Source organism: Strix uralensis, chromosome 2 (assembly GCF_047716275.1).
Source record: "Strix uralensis isolate ZFMK-TIS-50842 chromosome 2, bStrUra1, whole genome shotgun sequence".
NCBI classification, from domain to species: Eukaryota; Metazoa; Chordata; class Aves; order Strigiformes; family Strigidae; genus Strix; species Strix uralensis.
The window spans coordinates 36043298-36058884 of record NC_133973.1 but is presented as its reverse complement, the minus strand read 5'-3'; the positions used below and the strand labels follow the sequence as shown (position 1 = coordinate 36058884).

The following is a 15587-nucleotide window of genomic DNA, read 5'->3' as shown; positions in this document are numbered from 1 at the left end:
TCTGGCAAATGTTTTCTTGGTTCTACTTTTCAGCTAGGTTTTCTAAGAAAAGGAGGCTTAAGTAAAGTGTCTGTTAGTGTCTGAAGGCGTGCACCTGCCTGTTCGTCTGGCAGCTGCCCTTCCTTCCCAGGAACGGGGTATCTGGTGGCCAATTTCAACCACACCTGAGAGTGGGAAAGTAGCGTCAAAGACACTGAATCAGCGAGGAGGGTGGGTAAAGGTGCTGTTAACTGCCCTGAAGAGCTGGAGGCTCCTTCGCAGTGCGAGATCCGCCCTTACTCCGCACCAGAGAGGTCCTGCGGCCACGGACCCGGCCCCCCGCCGCCCACCGGGCGACACCCCCGCTTCTCCGGGCGCCCCGCCGGGGAGGACGCGCCTGGGGGAAGCGGGGCCCTCCCGAGGCAGACGGCGGGGCGAGAGGCCACCGGAGCCGGTGCCCGCGCTCCCGGGGGGGCTCAAGCCGGGAGCTCGCCCCCTCCCACGCCCGCCGTGTCACCCACCCCCACGGGAGGCGACGGAGCTCCCCGGCGGGGACGGCTCCCCTCTCGCCGCCCTCACCCCTCCCCCGCGGCGGCAGCCTGCCCGCCCCGCTCGGGCCGGGGGGCGGTGCAGGCAGCGGGCAGGGCCGCCCCCGCGGAAGGAGCGCACCGCCCCCGCCGCCTCGCGCTGCCCGCAGGTGGCGCTGCCGGCAGCCCCGCTCCCACCCGCCGCCGCTGCCGCCGCCGCCGCGCCGGCCGGGCTAGCGCAGCCCCCCGGCGCCGGCCGCAGCCCCCGGGCCCGCCCGCGGCTGCCTCCGCGGCGCCGCGCCTCCTCCGCCCGCCTGCCCGCGCCCCTCCGCGCCGCCTCCCTCGTACCTGCACACACGCAGACACGCGCGGCGCCGCCGCGGCCGTCCGGTCGCGACCCCCCTCCCCCCCCCCCCCGCCCCGTCCCCTCCCCTCCCCACCGCTCTCTCGCTGCGAAGCGGCCCGGAGTGGAGCCCCGCAGCCGGCGGGTGCCTCTGCCCCGGCGTGCCCGTCTGCGCGGCGGCGGCGGAGCGGAGCGGAGCGGCGCGGGGGGAAGTGGGCGAGCGTCGTGGGGAATGGAGACGCCCGACAGCATCCTCGGGGCCGTGTGACGGCGAGCGGCGCTCACACGCGCGCACGCACCCGCCGGCGCGGAGCCGGTGCGGAGCCGGAGCCGAGCCGGGCAGCGCCGCCCTGCCCCGTCCCGCGGGGAGCCGGCATGGAGTGAGAGCAGCGTGCCGCCGCCAGGTAAGGCGGGGAGGGTTACCCGAAGGGAGGCGGAGGGGGTGCTGGCTCGGGGCTTGCGTTTTGGTGCCTGTGCCCCTACGGCTTGTTGCCACCGCGTTTCTCCAGCCTCCCCCCACCGCTCCAGAAATGCCCTTCCTCAAGCCCCCCGGCAGCCACAGCGGCAGTGCGGGGGGATGCGGGGCGCGTTACTTATGTAACCGGGGGGCGAGCAGCCTCGGCCGCTCTCTGCGGAGCAAGCGGCGAGGTGGCGGCGGGGGAGCCGCGGCGGCCGAGGGGGACACGGCGGGGGGCCGGGTGGGCCCGTTTCTAGCTGCCGTCGCGGGAGCCTTCCGCGTGGGAGCCCCGGCCCCACGCCCTCGGGCAGAGAGCTGCCGCCGCGACGGGGCCGGGGCTGCGCCGGCCTCCCCTCGCCTCGGGGCTCGGCAGCGGGCACCCGCGGGCGGGGGCGACCAGGGACGACCGACGTCCCGCCCGGCCACCCCCTCCCCAGTGCTGGAGCCGGGAAGAACTTCAAAGCGGGGGTGGGGGGGGTGCTGTTTTGGATGCTCCCGTCTCACTCCTCCGCTGGGAGGGCAGCGGGGGGCAGCTGCGCTGCGGGGAGCGGGGGTCGCGCTGGGCTGAGGCGGGCAGCGCTGACGGCAGCCGGCGCCAGGCTGAGAGCGGCCGGAGCCAGGTTGAGGGGGCGGCGCGGCCCCGGTGCCGGCCCCGCTGGGCGGGCAGGGAGGGGAGAGCCTCCGCCGGGGGACAGGGGCAGCGGGAGCTGAGGGGACGGGGAATGCTCACGAAGGGGTGCCCGTCTCCTCTTGATCGGAGGGAGAGCGAGCTCGGTATCACCATGGCGACCTGAGGGAGGAAAGAGCTAAATAAATAAATAAGTAGGAGATAACTCCCCCCTTTCCCTCCCCCGGCCCCCGCCGCCGCCCCTTCCCGGCCAGGTTCAGTCCCAGAGGCGGGGAGAAAGGTACCACAAACTTTCCTCTCATGGTAAAGGGGGCGGCGAAGGGCCGCGGGACCGCGGTGGGGAAGGGGCCGCCCCACACGGCTTAGCGAGCGGCGGTTGCAGGGAGCCGGATGCCCCCGCGCCGTCCGTGCCCGGAGCCTCTTCTCCGGCCGCGGCGGAAGAAGGGAGCCGCTTCGGGGCGAGCTCCTCACGGCTGCTGATGGCGGTGCCGGCCATGCCCCCCCCGCCAGCCGCCCTCGGCCCCGCTCCCCGGCCCCGCTCCCCGGCCGCCGGCCCGGCCCGGCCCCGCTTCAGCACCGCGGACAGCGGCGGCGGCAGCACCCGGGTCAGCGCCGGGGCGGGGGGCGCGGGGCGCCTTGGGTCGGGGCCCTGCGCTGGGAGCACCGGGGAAACCCCCCGCCGGTGTCCCCGCGCCCAGAAACGTCAGCCCCGAGCACAGTGCCGCTCCCCGCCGGGTGCCGGGAGCCAGGGGAAGGCTCACCTAGGGCCGCTAAACTTTCTGAGTCAAATGGGTGCAGGAGCTGAGGTCAAACGCTTTGACAAATGGCCTCTTCTACACGAACTTGCTCGAGGGTGTTTCTTATGACTCTTTTGCAGTGATTCTCTGTAACTTGTTATGGCTAACTGGTTCCCCAGCAGGACTGTTCCCACGCACGACATCCATAAAATGAGTCCTGCAGAAATTGTGAAAAATATGTGTTCTCGACTTGTTCTCCTTAAGAAAACTCATTGAGAAATTGCACTTGAAGAAATTGCACTCTTAGCTTAGGGAGCTATCCCACTGCTGAGGTGCACAATTACACAGGTGGGGTTTGTGCCCGTCAGACAGATGTGATCAGCTAATCAGAAAAACACCTCCTGATCAAGAACTGTTCTCCTCAGACATTTGGTGACCAGTTTAACAAAATACACAAAGTGGGGGGAAAGCAGTATTCAGGTTAGTGATAATTCACCACAAGATATATTTATTACATTAATAGGTTGTAAATTATTGGCTCAGTTTTCCTATACATATCTCCTGCTAGTAGTTACGTATGCAATTATTGTTTCAGTCTATGAAAAAATATTACAGAAAAGCAAACAGCATAATGAATAATATTCACTGGGGAAGATAGAGATGGATTAGTCACTTTTGTGCTGTTCACTGTGTCAGGATGTTCTTTTTTCATTAAGCAAACAAGATTTATTTAATCTTGCCTCAGTCCTGATAGGCAGTAAACTATAGATACATGTAGAATTATGGGGTTTGAATCCAAATCCCCAGCCTCTTGAGGTTAGGCTTTAACTATAAGCAAGCTGTCAGATCACACCAGCTATTGGGTTTCTTCTTTGCCTGTGTTCCTCCTTTGTTAGAAATTTGTTTCAAATAAGCCCTAGACTAGCAGAGACAACCACATAGGTGAGTCCTATTCAAGCATGGGAGTTAGTCAGGCTTTGAACTTATGCAGGGACTCCAAGCAAATTCATCCCTAAGAATAACAAGTTGTAGTCTTTTTAACTGTAGATCCACATTTTGCCTTAACTACACTTCTTGACAAGGCAAGTGAACTAATGAGTTAAGCCTTTATGGAAATGGAGACCTGAATTTCTTAATGATGGACCTCACATTTTCAGACCTATCTCATAGGGAGTATGGAAATAAAGGACCGAAGTCTACGTCTGGGCTTGGGAACTCATTAGCTTCCTGTGGGAAAATGAGGAGAAATAATAGAATACAACTCTTCAGGACAGACAATACTTGAAGCTACTGATTTTGTTATGTAAGGCAATACTCCTGCAGTGTCAGAATAATTTTATCAGGTAATTACAAAACAATTTTGCCTTACGAGCAACATAAGAAAAAAATTAATTATAGCAACATCAACAGAAAATCCCACAACCACAACCTTAATCAGTTTAGTAAAAGACAGAATTCTTTGTGGAATTTCTGCCAGTGCATTTACACCACATTCAGTATGAGCTTCTCAAGATACATAATTTCACTGCAGAAAATACTTACTTGTTTTTCATAAGCATTTATTTGTAGCCTTATTTTATATTCATTTTATTGAATCATGGTATTTTGGAAGGAAGACAAGATCTCTCCTTCAAACCATGCAAGAGAAATAGAATTTCATTTATATTTTCATAAAATACCCACCACAAGGGATTTATTCAAATATTTCACAGGTATAATCTCTATGTTCTTCTTTCTTTCACCTATAAAATATCAGGAACTCTGGACACTGTTGGAGTAAGGTTACTGGGTTTGTCATGATCTTCTCATGCTATTTGCACCTATACAAACAGATTTTTATTCAGGAGTTGTTTATAAGCTTCTATAAAAGTAAGAAGTAAAAGAATTCATATTAGCATTCTCCCAAATAAATTAAACTATGTCTTAAGTAACAGCCATTGAAGTGTTGTAGAGAACACATTTCTATTTTATTATTTCTTTTATTTTCATTGTTGTTAAACGCTTAGGAGCTCTGTTCAGTGTTTTCATCATCTGCTTGCTACAGAATGTTGCTTTTTAATTGGGACAATTAAACACTGGCAGTTTTTAAAAAGAGATATGGTTTAGGTTAATGTGTTTGTTACATTTATGTGGATGTATGATTTTTACTGGTGGAGGCAGTTTGAGACTAGAAAACAATATTCCTAGTATATTAAGTATCAATATTTAAATATTGATCATGCAGAAAGAGATCAATGCTTTTTAAACAATGAATGCTGAATTTACCCAACAGTAAGCCCAAGAAAAGCATTTTACTCTTATTCCTACTTGATAGTGACTTCCTGGAAGAATTTTTTGGTTTTCTCCCCCAAAACTGTGCATCGGATGCTTTCCTAGAATGCTACTGATATTGGAAATACAATATTATTATTATATGTGTGTTATGAATAGCTGGAAGTATTGAACAATAGGAGGTTACTAACTGCACTTTTTCACACATCGCTGCAATTTTCAGTTATGCCCAAGGACGTTGGCTGTCATGGGAGCTTGAAGCCTTCTGACGGAGCCTCATGACAGTGTTGTGAAGTGTCTGTCTAAAGAACAGCCCACGCCAGGCCACCCCAACCCAGCATACTGCAGGAGGTGAATGGGAGCAGTCCTGTCCATACAGGGGCTGGAGGAGGAAAACCTCTATGGGCAAAAGTCACGTGCAGAGACCAGAATTTTTCAGTCATATACATTAGTATGGCAACTGCCAAGGTGCTGTGCTGCAGGTATGAATCATGTCCATAAGGAGGCTCAGAGCACCACCCTCATTGAACTCATCACCCATGGGCTGCCTAGTAAAATATCATACAGGGCCAAGGGAACTTGACAACTAAGGAAACACATTTTGGTTTTATTTTAAAGGCTCATTAAAATGGGGTTTGATAGCTAGTAGCATGCAGTCTATTCACAAACTTTTATATATGGCCTGCAGAACATCCTGTCTTCAGATACAGGACCAAAAAAAAAGTAAATTTTAAAGTTCTTAAAAGATAGGCAATTTCTACCAGCAGTTCATGCGAATGCACCCTCAGAATCACACAATGCCCAGTAAAATCAGTGAAGATCCACATAAATGCAAGGACTGTACACAGTCCTGACTGCAGAAGTCCCCGTTCATGCCAGAGGTTGCAGAAGAAGCTGTATCGTAAATGAGAAGAGACGCTAACAGAAGTTTGCTATGGAGTGTTAGTCAATAGAGATTTGAATTTAAAAATAGCTAAAAAGTGAAAGCCCATTGATGTTCTGCTTCTATTTGCCAGTTACAACTTCAGGTCAGGCATTAACAGTATCCGGGTTTGAGGTACAGCATGATATTCCTGGTGTAAGCATCCACAAGAATAGGAGTCATACTATTACTGTATGGGGGTCTAACTGGCTGTAAGATCAGAAACACCCTCAGAAGATACATTGCCCTATTATGATAGTAAATATCACCTTAGTATTAGAAAATAAAAGACTCATTCTATCAGTCTTGCCTTACCTCAGAATTAATGCAAGTATATGGCCAGAAGTATACATTCACAGTATACACCATTCTTCAGTTTGATATTATTTACTTCCAAGAAGCATTTCCTTTCTTGCCTCACTTCGGTAGGAAAATAATGTAGTATACCCAAGGGCAGAACTAGCCTTGCAGTCAGAAAACTCTAACATTTTCACACATAGCTGGCAATTCACAGGAGTAAATTATGATTCCACAGAGATTTAAGTTTTTTAAAGCATTTGCATTAATAGCACTGTGTGTTAGTGCAGACAGTGAAGGCTCGTTCAAATATTTAAGCCAGAGAGCCTGCTATTAATCCTTACTGCCAATGACCTACCTACCCTTTCTGTCATGTGCACAGTGAGTGGTTCATACTGAGAGAGCTCAGTTTCAGACTTGGACATGCGTGTGGACATCTGAGCCTTCAGAAAAGCCTCCCAACCAGAGAAAGTATCTGACTTATTCTAACAGAGACTTCAGGACACTGGCACAAATGTAGATGGATCTTTGCCATTTGGCCTTGAGGCAAGTGCCACCTGATCCTCATGTGCCCCATGGCTAAAGGCAGTGGTTGGAGACAGTATGAGTGGGGAGAGGTGCTTTACACAAGCTTGTATATGGTTCTACATCCCATCACAGGCCTGCAGAAACAGCCTTAATCTTGACTTTTATTTCACTTCATACCTTTTGACCTGACTGTGTTGGGACTTTAAGTTCAACCGTGCCTTTAGAAAGGGAAGTCCTAGATCTGATTGCTACTGGTACAGCAGTGATGGCGTTTCATAGGCAAATAAACACTGTTTATACAGCTGTTCTATATTATTCCACATTCATTTAATCTACATAGACTGTTAGAGCCTGACCTGAAGAACCCACCATGTGCAGGAGTTGTTGGGACTCGCTGGAGCAGAACGCTGAGGCTTGTTTTCTGATGAAAGCCAAGTGCTGGCATTTGTGCTGAATTGTCAAAAAAGCTTCTGGACAAGAAAACAATAATGTGCAGATTGAGAGGGTGAAATAGGAGGCTGAAAGAATGAACAAGATGATGAGAGAGAGAGCACAAGAGAGCATAGTTAATTCAATGCTCTAATCAACTGTGTTCTGCAGTGCTTTATCACAAGCATCCCTGCATTAGGCTCACCAGCTCAGAGCGCTTTGCAGCATTGCAGGAAATCCTCTGCTTTTTGCTTTCCATTTAAAAAAAATAATCTTATTGTGTCTTCTCAATACAGACAACTTTGTCAGTGAAAGCAAAGGAGAAATTATCATATAATTTAGTATTTATCATAATCAAGAGCAGGGGTTCATTAGAACAATGGGCAATTGCCAAATTATTCCTCAAAGTATTAATTTGAAGAATGAGAAAATAATGATATTTCCTACCTTCCTGCTTTTTCTCCCCCCCGCTCCTGTTGACACACAGTTTGCAGTTTCTATCAGCTTGTCAGATCAATTTCCCATTCCTGAAAAGAAGTATTTATGCTAAATGATTGTAATTAAGAACCACCTTCTTCCAGCTCAATAGATGTCTGGACACGGAGAGGTAATTCCCCATTGATTTCCATGGGTCCAGATATTCACAGAAAAAGCTTCAACAGGCAATGTCTGCTTTGGAAGTATAGCCTCCCTGGGCTCCCTATAGTGAAAAGAGCTGGGCAACTCTAAGGGGCAGCTTTAGTCCACCAAAGATCTCAATAGGCCTCTAGAGATGTCACATGTTGGTGCCTTGAGTTTCATGGGATGCATCTCAAGTAATTAAATCAATGTGGCAATCTACAGATGCAGAAGACATGGGAGATGAATTCCTGTCTTCAGAGGTCCCATACAAAACTGTACCCACTAAACTTCTTCATTTGCATGGTCCTGTATCACTGTCTTCCTGACTGGCTTATAAAAATCTCAAGATTATGTAGGTTTATTTTTTTCTCCCATTGTTTCTGACACTCTCCAGCTGCAGCAAGAAGTAGCTCAGTGCTTCCTGGTCTCAGAGGTGGCCTTAGACTATCAGAGCTGGAACCAACAGCAGGAGCAGGGAGAACACAGTTATGCAAGGAAATGGAAGGAAACCTTTTCTAGTAATTAAAACCAGTGTCTGTTTAAGGATATCAAGATTGCCATCAATTGTAATGGGCTCTGAATCATGGCCTCTGATGTCAATGCGGAGAGGAGAGGAGGTTGAGCTGGAAAGGAAGTAAAGGAAACTGTGCCAGCTTTGGTACTGCCCTAGTGCTGTATTCTCCTTAGTATGCTACTGGCTTTCTCTGGTACAAATGCAGGAAAGCATATCAGTTAGATGGGAAATAAATAATATGCCTCATTTCATTCTTTACAGAATGGAAACTAGGGATTATGAAATCTTTACCCACCATCATTTTTACAGAGGAGGAGGAGAAAGGAGGCTATTGGTTCACAGCCCATTAGCGCTACCCAACATGGTGTGTACGTCAAACTGGAGCTGTCTCATAAAATGCAGTGACTCTCCAGTAATCTTGCAATCCAGAGCTGTTGTGAATTACCGTATAAGAATTCTAATGCTTCAGGTAGTTAATCATGTTAAATAAACTAGATACATGTTTATCTCAGCCAAGTATCCAGCAGGGATATGAACGATCTTTACGAATATGCTGTATTCCATCTATTAGGCGTAATTACATTAAAACATAAAGTGCATCAGAAGTCCTTCAGGATTACAAACAAAGCAAACTTAATCTACTTTCCAGAAATATACCAAAATTACCATTAAAATCAGAAAGAGAAAGAAGCAAACAGAAAATCACAGTTACTAAGAAAATATTCCAACAATATCTGCAATATTCTAGTGATGACAACTGTAATTATATGTAGGATATTTACAATATGATTTTGTGGTAGTTGTTGGTAAGTGTTGACTTTGCATTTGTGAGTACTATGCAGTATGTGAGAACACAGCTCTCATGTAACTGTTGTCCACCCATTCGTTACCATTACTTTTTTCTCTACAAGTGGACTTAAAGTTTTAGAAGGTGAACACAAACTTCTGCTGCATCTCAGTGCCAAATTCAGAGTCTGACTGAGTTTTTCATTGCTAGACAGAGATTGCAAAGTTATGTAAAAATTTAAGAAGGTCAAAATTTGGAAGAGGTGGGAAGGAGAAAGGCTCAAGAGAGAAGGAATAAAGACATACAAAAAAGGGAAAGGAAAAAAAGCCCTAGAACTGGATGATAAACACTCCCATATTCGAACAGTTCATTCCACAGTTCTGGGATGGCTCACTTGCCGATTTGCAACATCCGAATGTTGCTGATGACTATATCCCTTCTCTCTACCCCTTGCAACTGGCAAATTTATGGTTTTAATTCGAAACCATCTCTTACCAGATCACAGGACTTAGAAATGTATTTCACAAGAAGATACAGTGGTTAATACACTACCTTAACAGTAACAAAGCCTTTGCCTTCTGGATATATAAAAAATAATTACGAAGGTATTCTAAACTGCTATCCAGAAAAGAAATAATACCCACTGTGTATAAACAGCAAACATCTATTATTGTCACACTACATTCCAGTAGTGTTTGCTGCAGAAAATAGCTTTGCTCTTTCGTGAAGTAAGAGGTAACAATAACAGATATGAAGCCAATATATTTCCAACCAGAATTTAAACTGAAATACTGTATGAAGTCAAAGAATTTAAAAACAAAAAACACAAAAACAAAGAAACCCAGACATACAGACTTAGGAAGAAGTTCTGTCTTGGACTGTTTGCAAAGAGCAGAACTCATGGTTTGTTTGTTATTTTGTTTTTAATTATAGAGGCATTCAGAAGCCAGACTGGTGGGTTTGGGGAGTCACACACAACTCACATCTTCGAAGAGAATTAAGCTGCTGGCTGGTAGGAAAATCAGGTAGGCACTTAGAAATGATGAAGAGAAGAGATGTGTGATATTATCATGAGGGGAAATAATAATAACAAAAGAAACTGGAGGAAGCCTTGGTGAAAATGTATAGGAATAGTATATCCTGCTAAGCTGTAACAGAAATAGAATCACAGAAAATATGTGATCTTGTACATGCATTTTAGTCAAAGAGCATTAAAGTCTTTCCATTAACTTGAATGGGTTTCATATCAGATATTAAATGTAAATTTATTTTAAATAGTCTAGTATATAGGAGAGAGAGGTCCAACATACGGCTTCTTTAGTACATCTCAGGATAACTTCATTACTTAAAACTGTCATCAGAAATAATCCAGCCTAAACTTTGTTCCTATTTGTGCTATGTAATTGTAAGTGTGCAGCCAGCAGATGGAGGGAAAGTGATCAACTAGCATATTCTAGAAACATCTACAAATATTCCAAATCCTTTTCCTTTATGATGATTTTAAGATGCAGTTTCTCACATTTTGGCATAGTGGAAGCACATGGTACTCCTAAGGGAGTTTTGCAGCTTCCCGGGAGTAAACATAGCACATTTTCAACAGAGATGGCTGTGTATCAACCCAAACATTTACCAGGAGTTGGAGCCTGAGTATTTCTGCTTGACCTTTAATAAAGATCAGCCTGCTTTAGGTCTAAAGCATGGATTTGGGTGTACATATGAAAATATATTTCAAAACAGTTTATTTTAAAATTAAAGGCTGTTGCAACCTGCATAGAATGTCAGTCAAAAATGGTCAAGGTGAGCACAGCTGAAATGGTCAAATTGGAGGCATAAAAAATGTCAACTGTTATATTTCCTCACACCAACCAATCAAACATCATAATTCTTTTTAAAAATTTAGAATAAAGTCAGATTTATGCTATTTCTACTTTCCCTTAATTAAGTTTTCCATAAACAAGTAGTGCAGGATCAGACCTGTATTAATTTCACAGAATCACAGAATCATTCAGGTTGGAAAAGAGCCTTGGGATCATCAAGTCCAACCATCAGCCCTACTCTGCAAAATTCTCCCCTACACCATATCCTTCAGCATCTCATCTAAATGACCCTTAAACACATCCAGGGATGGTGACTCCACCACCTCCCTGGGCAGCCTATTCCACTGTCTGATCACTCTTTCTGTGAAAAATTTTTTCCTAATGTCCAGTCTAAACCTCCCCTGTTGCAGTTTAAAGCCATTAAGGCAATAAGTCTAACCATTCCATCAGTTTAAAAGGAGCGTAAGAAATGTTTAGATCAGCTGTTTATACAGATCACTGTGATGAAGGAGAAACTGAGAGAGAGGAACTATATTATGCCTGAAAGAGATATCATGGCTCATAATCATGCTGGACTAGTTCCTGTGTAAAGAGGACCTTTTCAGTAGTAAGCAAACATTAGATCAAGCCTAATGAAAAATTCTTTTATTGAACAGTGGGCCTATTAAAATGTCAAGTGACATTACAGCTATCAAGTGTGTGGGCAGGGCTACCCTGTATGGTTCAAGACAAAGACAAGCTAAGGAGCTGGGCTGTACAATTGAGAAAGGTGAGAGCAAACACTGGCAACTGAAATGACAAAAAATCTTCATTTTGTTCTTGAAAACAAGGCCTCAGGCACCCCCCTTATGAGCAGAAGAGGGAGGAAAATCAGGCTTCACTTTTTGCAAATTACACAGAGGAAGAACTTTAACTTTCTACAACAATTAGATTTCTGGCTTCAGGCTAGCTTTTCATTTCAGTGAAATCTAAAGTTGAGTGAGGCTGGATCCAAAGCATATATTCCACAGTTCAGCATAGTCACAGTCTAAAGACTGGATTTTGTGGGTTGACTTCATAGTCAGTTGAATGTCATTGGTAAAGATGCACCATCAGGAAAAAAAACCAAAATCACAAACTACAAATCAAACAAAACCAAAAAACCCCACCCCAAAACCCAAAGCTAAACTTCAAACCTTACTCTCCAGTTATAACTGTTATTATCAAAGCCATACTCAATAACCTAGAATTAGCACTTCTACTTAATCCTACACACCAATGTGGGAGGCAAGGAGGAGAACAGTGTAGTTCTGATGCAGCTAGATAAACATGTATTAACAATCAGTAGAGAGGTCAAAATTAGAACTATTAGAACTAAAAGTTAAAAGAAATTTTTAAAAAGCTTCTCTCCCCAAATAAAAATGTTTATACAAGTAGCTGGAAAATAAAAAGCTTTACCTTTACATTGCCTGTGAATATTTACTCTGTGCCAGTAATCAAGGACCTAATCTTGTATGTCCTACCAACTTCCAAGGTTTTGGTCCATGTGAAAAGACTCTTGTTCAGTGTATGCATAATTATTACTCTAACTTAACGCCTATTACTGACCTCTAATGAACTGAGAACAAAACCTAATGAACAGTACTGAGTAGAAGAATTATGAAATCATTTCACAGAATTATAGAAAAAATAGATAAGAAGGGACATCTGGAGGTCTCTAGTCAAACCTTATCAGTGCCAAGAAGGGAATAATCCCTTCTCTCAGCCCGCTTGCTAATTTGTTACTAACGCATCTGAGTATACAATCAGCCTTCATTGCTGTAAGGGTACACAGCTGATGCATGTGCAACTTACGTCTGTAGAACCCACAGGTCCTATCCTGCAGTGTTGCTATCTAGTAAGTTGGTTCCCAGCCTGTACTGATGCATGGCTTGTTCTTCCCCAGGTCTAGGACTTTGCATTTGTCCTTGTTCAGCTTCATGAGGTTCTTGATAGCCCATTCCTCTTGCTTCTCTAGATCCCTCTGAGTAACATTCCTACCCTCCCTGTGCATCCGCTGCTCCTTCCAGTTTGGTGTCACCTGGAGGCTGGCTGAGATGCCTTCAGTCCTGTTGTCCAGGTCACTGATGAAGGCATTAGAGCTAGCCCAAATAGGTATCAACCCCCAATGAACACTATGAACTGTTAGACTTGAACCTGTAGACCCTTCAAGTTCAAAGGTCTAGCCAATTTTCCATCCCTCCTTACAGTCTATCTAGCCAGTCCATTTGTCCTTGTTTGGCTAGCAGAAGCTATGGCATAGTGTTGTTAAAGTCTTGCTAAAGACTTGCTAATCTCCCCTCATCCACAGACCCAGTCATTTAATTGTAGAAGGCTGTCAGATTGGCCAAGCATGACTTGCCAAGGGATAAATCCAAGCTGACTGTTCCCAATCATGTTCTTGTCTTTCATGTGTCTGTAAATAGCTTTTCTGAGAATATCCTCCATAGTTTTCTCAAGGACTGAAGAAAGGCTAATCAGCCTGTAGTTCCCTAAATCCACCTTCTTATCTTTCTTAAAAGGAAGGTATATAATTTTCCTGTTTACAATCATAGAGGAACTCTTTATATATTTTGATTTTTAATATTCTCATGTTCATCATTCTAATTTTTAAATTTCATAATTCCTTCCACTTTGAGTATCCTTGTCTCTTCTGCTAACTTGGCTGATTCTCAGGGTATAACTTAATTTTCTGTGTGAATAGTCTATCATCAGATGATTACTTGGCAATCTTTTCCAAACTTTGGTCATATTTCTAGAGGGTTTATATTTTGTTTGTAAAGCTTTGTCCTGCAGAAAGTAGGTGTACAGCATTCCAGCCCTGAAATGGACTTGGAATTTTCTTTTATAAAATGTTACCTTTATAAAATTCCTTCCCTCACTAAATACTTTAGCTATATTATTTCTGTGGGCATGTGTACTGGAATAGGAAACTGTATGATCTGGAGAAACTTTTAACTCATTTGCAGCAAAACAAAGGTAAATGTTAAAAATGTTTTATCATTTGCTTGGCAAATGTTTGTTGTGTGAGTAGCTCTGCGCTACTGAAGTCCATAAAGCTATCTACAGTTGTACATAGGTGTACAGGAGTTTTGGTGCAGTTACTTCTGAGTCCTTACTATGAGCTTGTTTTTTTCTAGTATTTTCAACTGTGTATTTTTGATACTAGTCATACATGAAAGGTAGCTGTTGCTTTTGAAGTGAATGACAGTTTTCCTACTTATTTCAGTGGGGATAAATTGAAGCCCTTAATTAAATTTTGTCACCTTGTCATGGTTTAACCCCAGCGGGCAACTAAGCATCAGGCAGCTGCTTGCTCGCTCCTCCCCCAGCCCGCTGAGATGGGGAGGAGAATCAGAAAAAAAGTAAAACTCATGGGTTGAGATAAGAACATATTAATAATTGAAATAAAATATAATATAATAATAATTGTAATGAAAAGGGAGATAGCAAAAAGAGAGAGAAGTAAAAACCAAGAAAGACAAGTGATGCACAATGCAATTGCTCACCACCCACTGACTGAAGCCCAGCCAGTCCCCGAGTAGCGATTGCCCCCACCCCAGCCAACTCCCCACAGTTTATATACTGAGCATGATGTCATATGGTATGGAATATCCCTTTGGCTAGTTCGGGTCACCTCTCCTGGCCATGTTCCCTCCCAGCTTCTTGTGCACCTCCTCGCTGGCAGAGCATGGGAGCCTGTAAAGTCCTTGATTTAGGATAAACACTACTTAGCAACAACTAAAACTATCAGTGTGTTATCAACATTATTCTCATACTAAACCCAAAATCCAACACTATACCAGCTACTAGGAAGAAAATTAACTCTATCCCAGCCAAAACCAGGACACATCTATGTCAATCTTCATGAAAGAACTTTAGCATAGTGATATTTTCCTCATAGACATATCCCTGTGGGATAATAATTAAAAATGTGAATGAACTGCATTAACTATCACATAATCAGGGCTTTTTTCTAAGACAGTCAAATTTCTGGTTGACTTACATTGCTACAGTAGTGACTTGAATTAAACTACTGCTGTTTCAGTCCACTAATAAAAGCATAGCAAGAGCATTACAAGGAATTCTGAAACAAATACACCCCTGTTCTGCTTTGCTTTTGATCAAACTGTTTTCTCCAGCTTCTTTCTTAGCAACATGAATACAAGTATCTCTAGACTATACCCTAGGCCGCCAGAGCTGTTTCAGGTACTGAAATAAACTAAATAATCATTATTTACTCCCCCTCAATTGGCTGATCTTTCTCTCGCCTTCTTTTCCCCTTGCTCCTTCTCCTGCTCTTTATATCTGTGGCAAAAAGCATTTTTTCTTCATTCAGTTTGTCAAGGCTGCTGCACAAAGCCTTCATCCCCACCGGGCCTCTGAAAGTGTGCCATGGTTACCCTCCACACTTGGAGGGACTTCCCACATCCCTCCTGAAGGTGTTCTCATATTAATGAGAAAGCTCAGTGGTATAAAGGTTATATATTGAAAAGTGGACCAATTATCCTGCTGTGAGGAGTAGGCAAATTCTAATTTGCCCAGATTAGAAAGGAGTAAACTCCATCCTCTAGTACATGCCCTCACCTATACTGAAATGGTTTTCACTTCCCAACAGGAATGATATATTCTGCCTCCTACTGGAATGACATATTTTGTCCCCAAGAGCATGCAAGGGTGAAGTGCTAAGAAGTGCTAAGAAACACTTCAGA

At 45.0% G+C, this 15587-nt stretch overlaps 1 protein-coding gene across 6 annotated transcripts in view; it reads left to right on the top strand.

Moving 5' to 3' along the window:
- Window positions 1-984: 984 nt before the first annotated feature.
- Window positions 985-15587, top strand: part of KCNJ6 (potassium inwardly rectifying channel subfamily J member 6) — a 173455-nt gene continuing 158852 nt past the window's right edge. For 4 of the 6 annotated variants that reach the window (XR_012627489.1, XR_012627488.1, XM_074858347.1 and 1 more), the window contains exon 1: window positions 985-1253. The gene's annotated coding sequence lies outside the window, so the exon portion shown is untranslated. Of the gene's footprint in view, window positions 1254-9973; window positions 10066-15587 lie in introns of all 6 variants that reach the window. The other 2 variants (XM_074858348.1, XM_074858346.1) reach the window with 1 other exon arrangement.